This window comes from Papio anubis, chromosome 15 (assembly GCF_008728515.1).
Source record: "Papio anubis isolate 15944 chromosome 15, Panubis1.0, whole genome shotgun sequence".
NCBI classification, from domain to species: Eukaryota; Metazoa; Chordata; class Mammalia; order Primates; family Cercopithecidae; genus Papio; species Papio anubis.
The window spans coordinates 66,099,833-66,119,289 of record NC_044990.1 but is presented as its reverse complement, the minus strand read 5'-3'; positions in this window follow the sequence as shown (position 1 = coordinate 66,119,289).

The window sequence follows — 19,457 nt, the reverse complement described above, 5'->3', positions numbered from 1 at the left end:
AATATGTTTTCAAAAACCTCATAACCCATGTCAAACATTGTCATGCAAGTTTTATTTATACTTGGCTAGTTTTTCTTCTTCATCCACTGCATATTTATTAATTTAAAAATGCTTTCTGGTTGCTTCCTTTGTGCCAGATACAGGCCTGAGCACTGGGGATACTAGATAAACTAAAACATAGCAACAACGATAACAAAATCAAACCAAAGAAAACCTGTGTTTGTAGAATTAAGTTCAAGTGAATTCACTCTATTGTCCAAACCTGACAATTATTTATCTATATTATTGTTGGTAACTGCTTCCTCATTTCCTATTCTTCTGTCACTCTTTTCCTCTCGTTGTTTAACCTGGGTTACTGAAATGCCTCCCCAAGAAATCTTCATCTTCCAGTGATTCTCCTTTTTAACCGGTGAACCCTCTTCTGTGAGTTATTTTTCTTTAAAAATTATGCCAGAACTCTGATGAAAAACTTTTAATTGCTTTCCTATTGCCTAGATATTCCTCAACATTTCTTTAAGGCAGTTTATTTATGAACAATGATTTGATTTTCCAGAATGCTCTGCAAATTATGCAACTTAACTAATCCTAGTTTTAAAAAGGACTGCTTCCTACTCGCAGGAATGCCCCTTGTATGTCTGGCTTCCATGCCTTGGTTGCTGCTACACATCAGACAATCCCCACACTTCCCTGTTAAAATTTTTAACTTATTTTTCAAACACTTGAGTATACCTCCTCTTCTATAATATTTTTATAATCCCCAGGCTAGTGTATCTTCCCTCATTTTAATTCTCACCACCTCCCTTTTCATTTGCATGAGAGGCCTCACAGTTGCCTTTTCTTATATAAACTTTTCGACACACTCTTAGTTTTTTGGAGGCAGAGGGCATTGCTTCTGAGTCCTGGCTTCATTATATACTGAGTGACCTTGAAATACTTCACTTCTGATTCATTTTTCCCATAGCAAAGCAGAAATAGATTATTTATAGAATTATTAGAAATCATGTATGTAGAAATCCACAAGGCATCTGCACGTAAACTACCATTTGAGAAATATGTCTGTATGTTCTAGAATAGAGAAAAATGGTAGGCTTCTTGGTGGTTATAGTCACAGTGGCTGGCCAATGTTAGAAATGTAATACATATTTGTAACATATTTTACTGGAGGACAATGCTTATTTTCAATGAACATCATAACTACAAAATGCTGGGTATTTAAATAAAACCTGAGACTTTCAAGCACAAATGTGCATAAAATTTAGAATCTACTCTAGGTACTTTTAAATAGAAAGTTTTGCTTTGATTTAATTTTTCTCCATTATCTTCTTGTTGATTCACTACACAGGAAGAAATATATGACATTAATACGTAATCAACAAGTAAGCTACATCATATTGCACTATATATTTACTAAATCTATGCATTATATTTTTTATTGTTTATTCCTCATTGATGATCTTTCAAACATTGTTGCAATGAAAGTTTTAAAGCTTTATTACTATATGTAATTTTTTATTAAAAGAATCTTATTTTTCAGCAAACCTACAAGTGAGATATGGAAATTAACTTTTTCTTCTATCTTATAAAAAGAAAATTTTCAGATCCAAAGGAAATAAGACTTTGGGTATGGATAAGTGTTAATAAATATTAAAATTTAACTATAATAATATTTTATGATAGTCTGCTGATTTTCACTGCCAACAAATGAAAGTGGTATTTTCAGGGGGAGTCAAGGGAGTGAACACATTTTAGGTAAAAGGAAGTAAAGTGTTGTAATTATAACTACAACAATATTGTAGTGAGTAATTGTTATAAACATACACAATTTTTGGATATAAACTATAAAACATAAAAAAGAGCAACAGTTTAGAACAGTTCCTGGTAATTTGAAAACTAACATATGTTTTAATTTTATGAATTTAGTCCAAATTGTAATATGGAATATTTGGGATATGAAGTCCATCTGTATCATAGACTATTTCAGGTATAAAGAGATGAACTTCTTCAGGCATAGCATACCTTTCTCTAAAATACCCAACAGTTAGAAATTCTGTCCATTTTGTTAATACATTTTGGACTATTTACATTCTATTATTAAAGGAAATTACCATAATTGCATAAATTTTATGAATTTGGATATATATTCAAGCTTAATCTACACAGATTTATTGAACTAAAATTAGAAATTTTTCTCTGATTTGAAGAGAATTGATGATTCTCTAATATGTTTATCACAGTTAAGTAGAATAATCAAATATATTTGACCAATGTAAACTGTATTTATAGATTATATATTTGTTATAATCATGTAGCTAGAATCAGAAACATATTTGCAATTACAAACACAACAATCAAAGAAACTAGAATGTCTTTATTGTGAGTAGTTTAGCTACAGCAAAATGTTAGTAATTGTTTTTATTATGCCTGATCCATCAGTTAGTAAAGTCCAATATGGCTGCAAGCATGTCTTGTAACTGAAATCAACGAATTATTCCAAGTCATTAGTAAGTGAAGGAGAATAGGAAGGTAACAGAAAAGAAGGAGGAGAAAGAGAAAAGAGAATAAACTCTCTAGTGCCTTGCAGAAACTAGTATCTTTCACCTAGGTAGTTGATTCCCACGTAGCAGTTGACTCAGCATGAGCAGTTGACTCCCATTCATAATTTCTATTATCATTTCTGTTTTTAGTAATCACTTTTTGAGTATCCATACACACTGCATTCCAATTAAATTATTTCTGGATAAAAATAAAGAAAATTACAATGTACCCAAGAACTGTGACTCCTAAGACAAATAATGAATTCAAATAAATAAATAAAAAGTATTTTATTTAATGGTTGCGGTGGCAAAACTAATGAAGACTACCCAACATTTTAGCAAAGACAAATTCAAATAGGAGATGAGTAGAAAACTCAGAAATACAGTGGAAAGCTCCACTATATTTTACTATTATACTGATAAACATGTGATTAATAGAAAAATAAAAATAAAAATAATTCAAAGTAATTAGTATTAAAATAAATATTTGATTAACATTTAAAAGGCATTTTTTTTAGGCCAGGTTTCCAACTTAAAGTGATGAGAGGAAATTATAAATTTATATCCCTTATATTAAAATTATATATTTCCATGTGTTTCTCTATCCATGTAGCCAGTGTGTGGAGAGTAATTACTGGTTCTATTTTGTCATTTTTAAATATGCATTGTATGTGGAATATCTCTTTGATGCTCAATGAATAAGAATCAACATAGTAAGACAAGGTGTACTCATTCATTTATTTACTTACTCTAAAAGGATATAAACTCTGGCCACTATGTTAAAAGGTCAATCAAAATTGGCCAATTTTTAACAAGAACCATTGTCATTTGCCAAGAAGTGACCAAAGTAATGTTGCTGCTTATTTTATCACATACTGATCTTACTGCCTGAAGATTATGAAAACTTGCATGAGTTTAGCAGTACAAGTAAAGCATAAGCGTTACACATAACACACCTTACAGTTTTGCCTTATTGTGCTGCTCCTTCTGAAAGCGGTCAGAGTGGCAGTCATCTGACTTGACAGAAGTGTGATATATATACACATATATATCACATATATATGGTATATACATAATATATATCACATATATCTCTCATATATATATGGTGTTTATACATTTTTGCTGTCTTGGTGGCTGTCTTCTCATTTTCAGAAGGCTTTTCCCTATCTACCACTTTTTCTCTTTGCCTTATGGTCTTCAAACCGTGATTTTTCACAAATGCAGCTATTCTGCCTTGTCAGCAGAATCTGTCTGCTGCTGTCACTTCATAGGCATAATCAGGCTGTAAAACATTTATACAAAAATTCTCCAGCTCACATGCTAGAAACCATGTAATTTCAAGGTATTACTAGATAATTAGTTAGAAATCCTTCCACAATCCAGCTCAGTTATTACAGTGGGCCACTTTATTTATGACTTGGCTAATCATTAAATAGTAAGGATATTCAAAATAATATTCTTTAATTAGAAATGTGCAAGATCACAATGTTTTCTTAAAGTTTGACTAGGCAGAGGCTGGCTTTAACGAAAGCTTAGTAACATATAAACTTTACTTGAAACTTAAATGAATACTTTAAAAATACATACTGAATGTTACAGTATTATTTAGAATTGTATGTATTTGTCTGAACAAATAATTGCACAAATTTTTCATGGTGTGATTCAAAAAAGATGAAGACGCCTACTGCAAGTAGCCAAATTGCTCCACTAGAATTTACATAGTGCTGCATTAAATGTTATGGCCACACCTTTTGCATTAATACAGTATTTTCAAGGGTGTATGTCTGTAACTTAAAGAAAAAAAGCACTTGGCATTTAAATTGCCTAATGCAAAGTATTTGAACAGCAATTTTAATTATAAAGGCATATATCTTTTTACATATTTGTCACTAACAAATTGGATTAAATGCATAGTTAAGAAATGGTTAAGAAACACCCAAAATGAATTTACAGATGGGTTGAATTTAGCAACTATAATCTGTTTGTGATGTTAAATTCTCTTCTGATATAAACCAAAGTCTAAAAAGACGCAAACTTTATGCTGTCAACAAAGATAATCTAACCTACAGTGCCCCTTAAGTATTTATTACAATGGTGAATATTACAAAGAACTATATGTTGCAATGTTTTAAAAAATTAAAACTCAAATTTAAGTTACTGGAAACATATTTCTAGTCAATTGGTAGGTTATTTCCTTCTGTCTTCTTCAAATATAAAAAAAACAGGAACAACTCCAATTCTAAGAAAGTAATTACACATATCAAGACCTGCTAAAGAAATTCAAGGCAGGTAATAGTAGGTGAATATTACAGTGGGGAGAGAAAATCCTGGAGATGGATATTCAGCTCATGTACTAGGGTTAGATCAGCAGCTTTGGGTAGCGAAAAATAAAAGGAAACTCCTGAGGATAAACACATCTCAAGCCAAGTGATATTCACTCAATTTCTTTTCTTTTACTGATGTTTTCCCAGCCACTATCCACTATTTCTAATGAAGATTTATTTCTTCCCTAAGCCATCACATAATATAATGTAACTACCAACATGCAGTGATTTTTAGGTCTAAAACAAATCCATGATCCATTTCTCTCTCCCCACTCCCTGCCCCTCCTTCTCGTTGGTAGTGTTAGAAAGACACTGAGATAGGGTTAAGTGTTTAATTTTCTTCTTTGCCTGCCAGTCTCTTTTTGCATATAGACAGGGAGTAGTAACAAAACACACATACACACACACACACACACACACACACACACACACATTCAAGCAAAGCTCCTAATGCTCCTACTGACAGCAAACAGACAGACAAAAGGCATCTACACAGGAGAAGGAAATTGCAAGGAAATATCATCACAAAAACTAGGCCCAGGACTTTGCATTTCCAATCAGGACTTTTCCTGGGAACTATGAATGAAAAAATGGAATAGGCACTGGAAAGTGCCTGGCATATACAGAATTCTAGGGTTGTTTGGAAACAACCTCAGAAATAGTCTCTCTTCCAATTTTTCTCTTTACTCTGCTTTTGTTGTTGTTAACTTCATACTGCCACCAATGGCTGTACCTTGCGCCAGCCCCAGGAGCCTGTGAAAGTGTAGGAGGTGAGAGAGGTTTCACAGGCAGCTATCTTGAGAATCTAAGTAAGGAGAGCAGGCAATTTCAAATGCAGCAGCAGAAAAATGCTTCAGTTCAAGAAACACTAAACTGTTCTGACTATTCTTAGTGGCTATTCCAAAGTAAGATCTTTGAGTGACTCAGATTATTTTAAATATCAGCTTGTATAATCTTATGAAGTTCATAGATTAGTGTAGTTTTCAAAATAAATTATATAAATGCATAGCCATTTATAACCCAAACCAAACTATTTTTAAGAGGTTAGAGAAATAAAGTAACAGAAGAGTCGACGAGAAAATAAAAAATGCAAACCAATTATTCTTGAATAATGGTAATGCAACATTCACTTATGCATGATATATTTTATATTACTCCCCAAAGAATTATTACAAGCTTCAGGAGTACTCAAAGCAACATGGTTAAATGAATAATACATTTTCCAACTTGCAAAATTTAATTTTATACACACATACACAAATAAAACAATTTTTAACAAATTTAAAATGCAAAGTCCCCCAAATTATTTTTTCATTATTTAACACAGTACGAACTTTCAGATCATCATGTAAATACTGTAAAAAATAGTTGACTTCACATTATGCAATATACTATAGCAAAGGAATATTAAAATAGTAGATAAGAAGTAGGGCACTGGAGTTTTGTAAAACAGGAAAAAAGAAGTCCTGTATTTTATATATTGAATATTTATCCACAATAGCATAAGTTGTCTAAAAATAAAGTAATGATCTACAATTATATAACAAGGAGTATCTTGGGATACTTAAATAATTCAAACATTTATTTTTTTAGAAAAGTGGTATAGCAAATGAGAATTGTGCAATTAAATAACATTCTAAGAAAAAAAATGTCAAAAATAATCCTGCAATGACATACTTGAAATGTTTCATATCCAACAAGGCATAGCAAGTAGAAAAGGTAGACTAATTAACAATTAGAGGTCAATATTTCACATGGTTTTGCACTTTTGTCTTTATCTCTATTACGTGGCACCTAGTGTCAGATTATTTGTAAAAAAGTATAAAAAAGGAGGCCAGGTGTGGTGGCTCATGCTTGTAATCCGAGCACTTCAGGAGGCCGAGGCAGGTGGATCACGAGGTCAGGAGTTTGAGACCAGCCTGACCAACATGGTGAAACCCTGTCTCTACTAAAGATACAAAAATTAGCCAGGTGTGGTGGCACGTGCCTGTAATCCCAGCTACTTGGGAGGCTGAGGCAGGAGAATCACTTGAACCCAGGAGGTGGAGGTTGCAGTGAGCTGAGATCGCGCCATTGCACTGAAGCCTGGGTAACAGGGCAAGACCTGTCTCAAACAAACAAACAAACAAAAAAGAGTATAAAAACAGTAGCGATTTAAAACAAAAATCTCTATTTAAATTTAACCTGCATTGGCTATATTTGTACACTCAAAATCTCCTTCATTTTTTCCTAGATGAAAACCATATTTTGAAATAGTATATTTGACAATGAAATCTGAAAATTAGTGAATATTGCTAACATCTTGCTTACTATCCCCTTAAGATGAAAAACATATTAACTTGACAAAGTATAGCCTGCAATAGCAACATTAGCAAGCCACACTCTGTCCTGAAAACATGACAGACAGAGATGATATCTCACATGTCGTCTTGGCATTATTTTCTTCCAGTGATTGGTAAGATAAAAGGATTGCTAAAAGTATGTGCTTCTCCTTCCTTCTAATCTTCAACAGGTTCTTGTTGTGTACAGTTTATAAGAAAAATGTTCATGATTGCTTACAAATATGAAATAAAAAATATGCAAATTGATAAAACCCTCCCTGCAAAATTTGTATAATACAGCATGAATGAATGTATTATAACATAAAAAACATGCTGAACAAAGGAGACATTGTTTGCATCTTGCTTCTTCAGTTCTCTTATGTTTGCAGACACAAAAGATAAGTTTACCACACCAGTTTAAATTTGCTGGTCATGTGAATTCCTCTTTATTAGTTACATACTGGAGTGTTTTAATATGTGTTAAAGATATTAATGGTATTGAAATATTGAACTATCAGAGTACTTAATCATTTTATCCTATGTGGTCATCCTATCTTATAGAAAATACATGTAATGCCAAAATTTGAGTTTTCTTTTTAAAAATCCCAATCAGAAGACTAAAAGCAATTCTGTGGTTTTGATCACATTTTAAAGGAATGAGTATGAAATCTGTTTAATTTAGAAGAGAAACACATTATAATATTATTATTGAAGAGCTATATTTTTACTAAAGAAACTATTTAAATTAGAATTAAAAGGAATATTTTAAATAAAGAATTACTTGTTCATTAGAACACAGCTTTCACAAAATTTAATTATATTTATTGAAGTAGAAATAAAAGACTTGTGTACCAATAAATGACTTAAAACTGAACAGCGGATGCCAAAATACATTTTTGCCCAAGCTCCTACATACATAAATATTGTATCAGCCAATCAGTGCCAAAAACCTGTGTATATTTTCTTTGCTGGTTTTTAAAACTATTCACTAATATCAGAATAAACATAGCCACACATATGAGAAAATACAACTGTCAGAAATGCACTCTATTTCTCCATTAATATCCTGTATGAAAAATGAAGCCAATGCAGTTAAAAACAATTTGTTAAAGCTCTGATATCCAGTAGTTGGAAATAATTAGATTTGGTGGCTATCTTATGTCTTCTTTAATGTTTTGATTAAATTGCCTATCAATGAATACTTTTTAACCAAGATGAAAAATATAAACCACAAAAAGTCAGGTGAGTTATTGTCTTAGAGAGGCCTACATTTTCTACTTGATTGACAGGCTTCGCCTTTCACATAAGATGAATGAGTCAAAATACAGTATTTCTGTCTCTGGTGCTGAATTGTGTTTCCAGCTGGGCATCCCCTAATATCATTGCTGTCACATATCCTGTGGTTCTGTAGCTAGAGGTATAGCCTTGAAATCTTTTTTGTTCTCTTATGCACCTTCATCATAATATTACTTCATCAAGCAGAATGTCACCAACAAATTAACAACTAGAAAGAATACATTTGCAGCAAAATGAGTGTAATTTCTGTAAGTAAAAACCTCAAGTTAAGATTAAATCCAAAAGAGAGAAGGAGACTGAAAAGGGAAGTATGATTTATCTACTTCAGTTTTCCTAGCATACATTAAAGCAGAGTCAGTGAATTCCTAGTTATGAACAATTAGAACAATGTAAATATAACAAATTTTCAGAACTCAAAGTAATGTAACCATTTGAAGAGAGATTACAACGTACTGTGATAAAGCTTTAACTGAATTGAATATTGTCAACATGTACAAAGATTTATAATCGGTTTAAAATATCTTTGATTTCCATATACAGACAAATGCCAAAATCCTTGTACAACAATTCCTCAAATAACGTTTTATCATTCAATATCATTTCATTACAAATTTGATGAAGGAAAAACAAATAATCAACAAACACAAAAACTCTGCAGGAACCACTATCTGTGTGGAGTTTGCACGTTCTTCCTATGTTCTCATGGGTTTTCTCTAAGTACTCCAGTTTCCTCTCGTATCCCAAAGATGTGCATGTCAGGTTCATCAGAGTGTCTACACTGTCCCAGTCTGAGTGAGTGTGGGTGTGTGTGAGTGCACCCTGCAATGGGATGATGTCCTGCCCACGGTTGGTCTTTTTTTTTTTTTTTTTTTTTTTTTTTTTTTTAAACAGAGTCTCAGTCTGTCACCCAGGCTGGAGTGCAGTATCATGATCTCAGGTCACTGCAACCTCTGCCTCCGAAGTTCAAGCTTCAGCCTCCTGAGTAGCTGGGATTATAGACGTATACCACTCCACCCAACTAATTTTTGTATTTTTAGTGGAGATGAGGTTTCATCATGTTGGCCAGGCTGGTTTGGAACCCCTGACCTCAAGTGATTCACCAGCCTCAGCCTCCCAAAGTGCTGGGATTACAGGCGAGAGCCACAGTGCCTGGTCCCACAGTTACTTCTTGCCTTGCACCCTGAGCTTCTGGGATAGTCTGCAGCCACTGGAGACCCTGAACTGAAATAACTGGGTAAAAAATAATTTTACTTGACTTTATTAATCATTCTTAAATCTATATATATAGCTCACATATATTTCAATGTTTGGTATTAGAAGTGTTTTGCTCTTTATTTAGAAATTTGGTGATGTTTTTGTGACCAGAAATATGCCCTAGGAATTTAACTCTTGTTTACATCATTAACCTATGGTAAAATTGCTTTCAAGTTTTTTGCTTAAAGTCGCAGTTTCCAAGAAACTTTAAATAACTTTAAGTGAGTATTGACTCTATTTACTTTAGTTTCCAACCCCTTCTGGCTTGTTGCAATACAAGAGTTATCAGATAAACATGCTATGTTACATATAGTGCATGAAAGGAATAGGACAATCTAGATACAGAGATAAGTATTTTAACATTCCTGAATCACATATAATTATAGTAATTGACACTATAATCATATATCATGAAATATAGTCCAACAATAATATAAATATGTTAATGTGGCTCATCTGAATAATCACTATATAGGAACGTTTGTACCAAAATTCCGTATCCAGAATAAATACAAATTTAATGAGAAAAATGTGAGACTCCAAGCCCCCAGTCCTGGTTAATACACAATCTCATTCCAGCATTTCAGCTATAAATCAATAGGGATACCCAGCCAAAATATAAGGCTATATATTTTTTATGACTGAATAAATATTTGGTAAAAGAAATGACTTTCATTTTTTAACAGAGATTTTCTTGATAGCACCCATAGGTCCAGGGTAACAGTTCCAGATGATAAGAACTACAAAGAGTTTTAGTACAGAATGACTTCTAAAAGAAAAACATGACGACAACAATAATTTAACTCATTTCAAGAAAATGAGATCAAATGGAATTTTGTCCAGTACTTCTCATATTTCATTATACAAGTCTAACAGCAAAGTTGAGGCAGATTACATAGTGTAGTGAGATTAAGAATTTGTTTAAAATTATTTACCCTAAATTCCTAGAAGATTATCATATTTATTTATGTACTACATGACAGATACTAAGTTCAGAACTCCTGAAAGCTAACTTAACATTTATTATTTTGGCTGAGCACAGTGGCTCACGCCTGTAATCCCAGAGCTTTGGGAGGCCGAGGCAGGTGGATCACCTGAAGTCAGGAGTTCTAGACCAGCCTGGCCAACATGGTGAAACCCTGTCTCTACTAAAAGTACAAAAATTAGTCGTGCACGGTGGTGGGCACCTGTAATCACAGCTACTTGGGAGGCTGAGGCAGGAGAATCACTTGAACTCGGGAGGCGGAGGCTGTGGTGAGCAGAAATTGCGCCACTGCACTCCAGCCTGGATGACAGAGCAAGACTCTGTCTCGAAAATATATATATATGTGTATATATATATAGATATAGACATAGATATAGAAATATAGATAATTTTATAAATTGTCTTAGTTTGGTAATACCTACCATCTTAATTTCCTTTGCTTCACTGTAACCCCATTTCATCTGCATGGGAAATTTATTGTTTTATAGAAAGATTTCCAAATTGAAAGGAATCTTTATTTGTAGCACATATAATAGAGAGCAAAATTAAACCAAACATCGCTGCTCCTATTGTGATGGTTACAAATTTTTCATAGCCGTGGTCCGGAGTACGCATGTAAGAGTATGAAAATTCATACTACTATTGGTTATCATGTGAAAAACCCACATAAATGTTGTTTTTCTGATTATTTATAAATGAAAACTACTTCTTTAAACTAACATTTTTCTTCTTTCTCTGGCACTGGAAGTAATGTTCCTATAGTATTATTCATACTATATATAATAACAAAATTTTGTTGTGATTTTACTTTAAGACATTCCAAATAGAAATTCAGACATATAAACTTTTCATTAAAGATGTACACATTATTTAATTTTAACAAATATAATTTAAATTTCTGAAAATACACATGGAATTGTATTTTTCCAAGTCACTTTAATATGTTATCAATATGCAGAGCGTACATTTTTCACACAGTTGTCTAGATGTTATGTCATCTATTTTTCAATTTAACAAACAAAAATGTAATTTCAACTATAAATGTGAGTACTCATGCACATGAATATCCACATTCCCACGTAAAAAGACCCATAAACTGATGTTCTCATGTTAGCACTATTCATAAATTCATGTTTCATGTATTAAAAAGAGATTCAAATTTTAGGAAAAAAGCTATGAACTTTTCTTCTTAAAAGTATTTACTGTGAGTCAGCATATTATAACACATCTTTAGTACCCAACATTATAATTGGTTTTGCAGTTCTAATTTAGAAAATTCATTGTTTAAATGACTTGTTTTTGATTGATTTTAGTTTAAATGTATTTGAATGCTCAATGAAATAGCTACATTTAATTTATAAATTAATCAACCTATTATTTTTATTTTATACAACAAATAATGATTTTGTTTAAAAATAATAAACAAAAATTCAAGTTAATTTTAAATGAATAAATATAAAACTGATTTTGTATTAAAAAATTAGAGAAAATAACAGGAAAAAAGATCTTTCCTAAATACAAAAAATCTAATTTTCATTTTGATCATATTAGTTACTTTGAAAAGAATCTTAATATTTATTCTTCATTATTCCACATAAGTATAGTATTCTTAAAATGTAATCTATATTTTATATTTATCATCAGATTGCTATTGAAATGTTTTGATAATATTAATATCTCATGAAACAAAACTATTTACTATAGTTGTAGTTCTGTGAGCATACATTTTATAATGCAAACACAATATCAATGTATCTTAATGTATTAACATTATATATTCCATATAAAATTTATTCTTATTTTGGAAGGAAAAGTATTGCAAGAGTTTGTAAAAGAAAAAAAAATAGGTATTTAAAGTACAAAGATTTTTTAGTAGTATTCCAATATTTTTAATGGGCAAAAGAAGTGAAAACAGAACTTTGAAATTTATGAATCTTAAATATGTTAAGGAATTAAAAGATGTGACTGCAAAGTCAAACTGCTTCACAATCTCAAATTATACATTCTCCAAAGTATTCAAAGTGATGACAGTACGTAAATACTTCATCATCTAAGTACTCATCAAGGTTAAAGTTTGGATAGAAAGAATGAAGAATATATATTTTGCTATCAAAATAGCTAAAAGACTTCTAAAATTGTGCTGTTTGGTGTTCGTAAGTGTAACTCAAATACCTCTTTACTTATGCCTCCTGTTTTCTGATGTTATGTTTAACAAAACATGCAAATTGAAAATTAAAATTATTTTATTTTGCCTCAAATATGAATACAGCTAAAATTTTCACAGAACATAACATTTCCTAAATTATAATTGATGTATAAAAAGCTTAGAAAAATATGTTAATATATATTCAAAAAATACTGTATCCTTTAGTCAGGGTGCCTTTTGACGAAATGCAATGATATCTTAAAATATTAAAACTCTTCCACTGAAATATACATGCAGTCAGCCCCAGAGAAAAATGTGTCCCTGTGTAGGCGATTGTCCTGAGGAATGTATTATTCCTTCTGGATTACTTTTTCCCTCGAGGTAACATTCTCATTAAAAAGGTGAACTGATTTTCTACTCCCAGGGGAAAATACATAGTGCCCAGAAAAGCTTTCTAAATAAACATCTCACCAGACTTAAAACAAAAACAAAAACAAAAAAAAACTGGGAGCATATTCATTGAAAATGCCTGAAAATTTCACCAGCATCTCCATTAAGGCATACCCTGAACTTTAAAACAGCAATGTTAGTGCAGAACAGCAACAATTACTTTTCTTATTATTTCTGAAAAATATAACCAATTGTACTATCAAAGCAAAATAACTAATTACAATTAAAGGCAGGGAAATGAGTTCTATGCCGAAGCTCTCTAGTTCTATTTCAATTTTTTTCTTAACTGTCTGAACTTAATTAAAACAAATATAGACTAAAAGGGAGCCATTTGGAAAATATTTTCTGTGTTTAGTATAAATATATTTAAATATCACTGGTAGCATCCCAAAGTTTTTCCAAAAATTTTCATGCCAAAGTACTAAACACTCACCTGATATCCTTATCGACATTTGAGCCATCTTTGCAGTTTATGTCAAGATAAATGGCGTTAAGATGGAGCACTCAAGAAGTTTATGATATTCACTAAATTCACCTTGGTCTGCAGACATCTATAAGTACATATTTGTTAATCCATTAGGTGCTTACTGAATGCCAGGCACAATTCTAGAATATGGTGATAGATACAACCATTATCCCACTATCTGTTTGTTTGTTTTTACTATATTTATATAGTAAATACTAAACGAAGCATTTCCTATTTTATTTACATTGTATTTGACCAATTAATTAGCAAGAAAAATTCGTAGTCCAAATAATTCTGGATTAATTATCTTGCATGGAATAGAAACAATATTTATAAAGAACAATGCAAATGTTGTATGATGATTTTCACTAAGACCTTCTTATTAGGTGTGAGTACCAGCTTGCTGCACTTCTAATATCTTTCAAGATATTAGTTTTAATGTAATGAAGTTTCTGTTCATTAATTGAGAAGGTAGTGATTTATTTATTATGTTTATAGTGGACTTGTCATTACTACCATTTTAAATTTTAATCTTTAGAATTCTCTGTTTGTAACCCTGTATAAAGAGTCCTCTAAGCATCTGAGGAGGAGCTCAGATTGTCACTGAGACTAGTAAATAGCAGTAGTAATGATATTTGAAAATATTAAAAATATAAATACTTTTATTATTGGATTAACAGTCAAATTTATACCACAGCAGATAAAAGGAAATTAGAACAACTTATATTATTAATCATTAGGTATAAGAGCAGTTGCTACATTTAGAATATTAAAATGGTGAATGATGTATTGCATATTTATTGTACCTTTTCCAATTAATTCTGCAAAAAAAAGGCCAAAGATCTTTAGTTATTATAAGTATGCTCAGTATTGTTTGAATTGAAACTGAAACAATGGAAATTACCTCACACATAAGTTCAAAATGTGTTAAAAGCAAATAAAATAAGCAAATAAAAAATTATCTAATTTAGGAAGGTAGCTCAATTTTTTGAGAAATACTGATGATATATCTTGTTAAATGTACTGAAAGCTAAATGTGATTTCAAAAGGTAAAAATATGTAAGAAAGTAAATAAAACTAAACTAGTAAGTTCTTTCTTTTTCAAAGGTGTCGTACTTTTAAAGTTGCCATTAATTATCTACAAGCAATTATTTCATTTTGTAAAATAAAAGTTAATGGAGAAATTAGATAATATGTTTTGAACTAATTATTTTACAAATATTAGACACATACACAGTAAGATAAAGATGTTTTCTCTAAAAGATATAATCATCCCTTTCATAGGTGCATAATATAAATAACAGTAATAATTAATTACTGTGTTGCAGATTTTAGAGTCATAGTTGCCATACACCTAGTAGATAGAACTTAAAATCTAAATTTATTTCAGCTGTTCGTAAACCAAGTTCATTGGATTCATTTTTACAAATTGAAATTAAAGCAGAGACACAAAGAAAGTTGCCAAGACAAACCATCAATCTGTGCTGGACAAAGAAACATAATTCAGAATAACAGAATCACCATTTTGACTTTTAGCCATTGGCTATCGTTTGATAAAAATAACAGCAAATACTTTGCAACTCTTATTTTCTCATTTGAGGCACAACCTATACTTTCAGTGAGGTAAAAAGCTAAGATGATGACTAAATCAAATCAACAGTGAAAAAAAAATCCAACCAATTATGTATTTATCTAGAAACATATATATAGCAATATATAAAGCTAAGTAACATTTTGTTATAAAAATGATAGAGGAAATAAAATCCAAAATTATTTTAGTTAGCATGTCAGTTTTTTGTCTCAAGAAAAAAAATCTTAAAAGGAAAGAAACATATTTGGAGAGTTTGAGAATTTCATTACATTATCTTTTACTTCCTGTAGGTATATATTTATTTACTAACAACCTATCATAGTTGTTTGTAAAATAATGGGTAGAAGAATATATTTTTGTTCAAAGACATTGAAAAAAATGGCCATTCTGTCTTCTCCCATTTAAAAATCTTTTGGTCCTAATTCTGTTGGGTCAGATTTTCCAAGTTATACCTGTCATCCTAAAAGTGATTCTCATGATATTTGATGTTTCACATATTTCCAACAAATTGGCCATTTACACTCTTGTCAAGTATATGAGCAGTTGAACAGTTTAGGAAAAGCTTCTGGTGTATGCTGCAATTATAATTTCCCTTCTGTATTCACATACCTCTTAAGTTACCGCTGCCACTTCCCTTTTGATGTCCAGGGGCTGTGAGAGACAGTGCACTTTACAAAATCACCTAAACAGGAGTAATTTCATCTCTGGGAGACTCCAAGTCACTGTAAATGGTTAACTTTAACACATATATTTATATTTCAAATACAATATTAATATACACCAAACCAGCCCCCCTTTTCATGTAAAATTATTGATTCTTATGTTTCTTATATTTAAGTTTTATTTCCTTAATATAAACCTACATAGAATTTGCTACCTCATATATCACATATAAAGCTTTGATAAACTCTGAGCTCCCCAAGAACAATACCTAAAAATCCATGATTATGATAGATACATTTTAATATTAGAGGAACAAATTTCATTTAATTATGGTTGAAAGTTAAAATACACTTATGGTCTAGCTGGTAATATAAAAGTATTTGAAGTTTCTAGGTTAAAACAATATGGAAATATGGAAGCTATTAATCTAGCCTAAAATCATCTGAATTCAAAAAAATGTTTTTAAGGAAACAAAACTGATCTGATCAAATAAAACTAATTTTTCAGGAGTTACCACGTGAGCCACCAGTTGGCAACCAAGACCTCGCAATGTTTATAAACACGCAATAGTGGCATTTTGTAAACTATATGACCTCCCCTGTCAACAAAAGTGTATAATTTAAAATATACTAAAAAAGAAATTGTCACCTTTATGTTTTAGAGGTTGTGTATTTAAAATTACTAATGAATGACAAATTCATAGTGACAATTTAAAATCCCCATCCCCTTATTCACATTAAGTCCTGCTCACATAGTTCTTGATGGCCATGTTAGAAATGGAGTTGTTGTATTTTTATTTTAATAATGTGGGGGATATCATGAATTTGACTTAGGATATTCTTAAAATTAATTTGTTGGCAAAATAAAGAGATGTATCATCTTCTTTTTTTTTTTTTCTTTCAAAAAACAAGGAGGTTGGGGACAGTGGTAGAATGATTCCGTTGTGAGAATTGAAGGCAATGATAGAGATCGTTTTCTAAATGTCTGACCTTGGGCACAGAGTTTCTAAATGAAGAGATGGGGCCAAAACCATAATGGGACAGCAGATGACTCAAGTGCATGCTATGCAAAAAAAATACCTTCTCTGGGGAAAAAATCTTAAAAGAAGATGAAATTAGTTGTTAAATTAAAAGTCAAGCATAGTGAAAGCCATATGAAATTAGTAATTTCCTAAAATGCTTACTTTTATAGAAAGACCCTCTTTAATTTTCTGTGTGTGTGTATGTATGTGTGTGTGTGTGTGTGTGTGTGTGTATGTATATATATAAAATCTTGGAGAGGATATTTAAAATTTATAACCTGGATACTCAATAATTATCTTTTAACTTTCAAAAAACAATTTCCAGTGAAACACTACATTTTCATCAAAGAATTAGGAATCTTTCATTATAACTAGGTAATGCATATATCATTATACTGATTGAATGCATTTAAATGACAGTCTGGTGAATGATTTTGAATATTCTCTAAAATGACTAATTTCTGGATCTCAATATTCTCATTTGGATGCACCCATATATATGCTCATGGTCACTAGCTTTAAAAATTTGGGCATGATTATAGATTTGAGGTATATCCTTTGAAGAAACATAATTACAACTTAACTAGTGGTAGTTTATAACTTCATATTTTAATATCTTATACCTAAATGCTAAACGAAAAGAAAACTGTGAAGAAACCCTATTATATGTAATGTATATCTTAGGAAACTTTAGCAAGGGCAGATTTCAGCTATATAAAGAAAAACATATACCATTAACTGTGTATTTTGAAGTGAAGATTTAAAGTAGATATTAAAACAGAGGATTTAAATAAATTTGGTAGCTATAAGTCTTTCACTATTAGAATTTTCAGAGTGATATACCCTTTTGACTTTGGATGTTAATATAGCAAAAAATATTCTATGTTTATAAAGTTAAAAAGCAGAATTTTTGTGGATAATTTATGAAAATATATTATTACAGGCGAGATAAATTTATTGGTCAAGTTTTCATTTTTATATCTCGATTCTTATATTTAGTATTTAAAACTAGTCTGCATGACGCTGATAAACTTCTCATGTATGAAACATGCTAGTCAGAGTATTATAGTATCCTAAAAGAAATTTGCTAATCAATGAACCTGGGGTTACTGACATGCTTCAGATTTTATTTCAATAGGCAGGTACTAAATTGAAAATATGCAGAAATTTTGGCTTCAATATCCATTATTATGTATTGCTTTTAATGAAGTATACAAGATTTTTGAAAAGTGTGGTAGTTAAGAATACTAGAAATGATCACTAGTGGTAGAAATTAATTTGTGAGTAAAAATCTAAAACATGTACATTCCAGAACACCAAAACCCACAGAATTTTGCTACTTGCATAAATATATATGAATATAAATATGATTCAATACTGAAGTATTATAATCAAAAAAGAATTGAACTTGTATGGTAATGTCTTGAAATAATTCTTTAAATATACAAATTGCAAATAAGCTTGTTTAATGTGGACCAGGTATAAATGAGTCTTCAAAATAAACCCACAATGTCATCTGTGCGTATGTTAAATTAAAATTAAAATCAACAACAAAAATGAAAAACATCCTTTAAAAACAATGGTTCATAACTTCCACTTTTAGAAACATGAATTTTAAAGTATATATATGCTTATTTTATAATATAATATACAATATTTCTTCATGATTACTAATAAAGATGCCCAAAAAAAACCTCAGTGGAAGATTTCCGTTCAACATATCTCTGTGACTATTACTTGACTATTACTTTCTTCTATAAAATGACTTTCCTAATATCTAATAAAAATGTATCTGACATACTTAGCATTGTTGCGCAATATATCATAATGTTTTGTTTTGATCTTTTGTTTTGGTCTCTAAAAAAATCAAATTATATTTGTATTATATCAATTTTCTATAAAATATTTCTAATTTAATCTTCAGAAGTTTTTTAGGAAATAGTCTAAATATCTCAAACTTGGAGTTAAATGTTGTTCTTTTAATACTAGCACAGTTTTTATAATACTAGTACAATTAACATGAGAAGTATTTGACCTGTGCCTAGTAAGCCATGGTCTGCTAAAACCAGAGGAAGAAATAAAAAGTACTGTATTATTGTCACATTCAAAAATTTTACTGCATCAAATTTTCTGTCCCCAAACTAACATTCCTAAAACATTAAAATAAAAAGTATAATCTGAAATCCTTGAAAATATTAAAATATAAAAAATTTGGGGAAAATGTGTGCGTAATGACTCCTCGATAATCCATCTATTTTTGTATGTCATACACATGCTACATATATTCATGGAAATATATATGGTTATAGAAAGGCATTACATGGAATTGAAATTAATAATTATAATGTACAGTTGTTATATCAATGGATATAAAGTTTATGAGGATATAGATGTTAGATAATT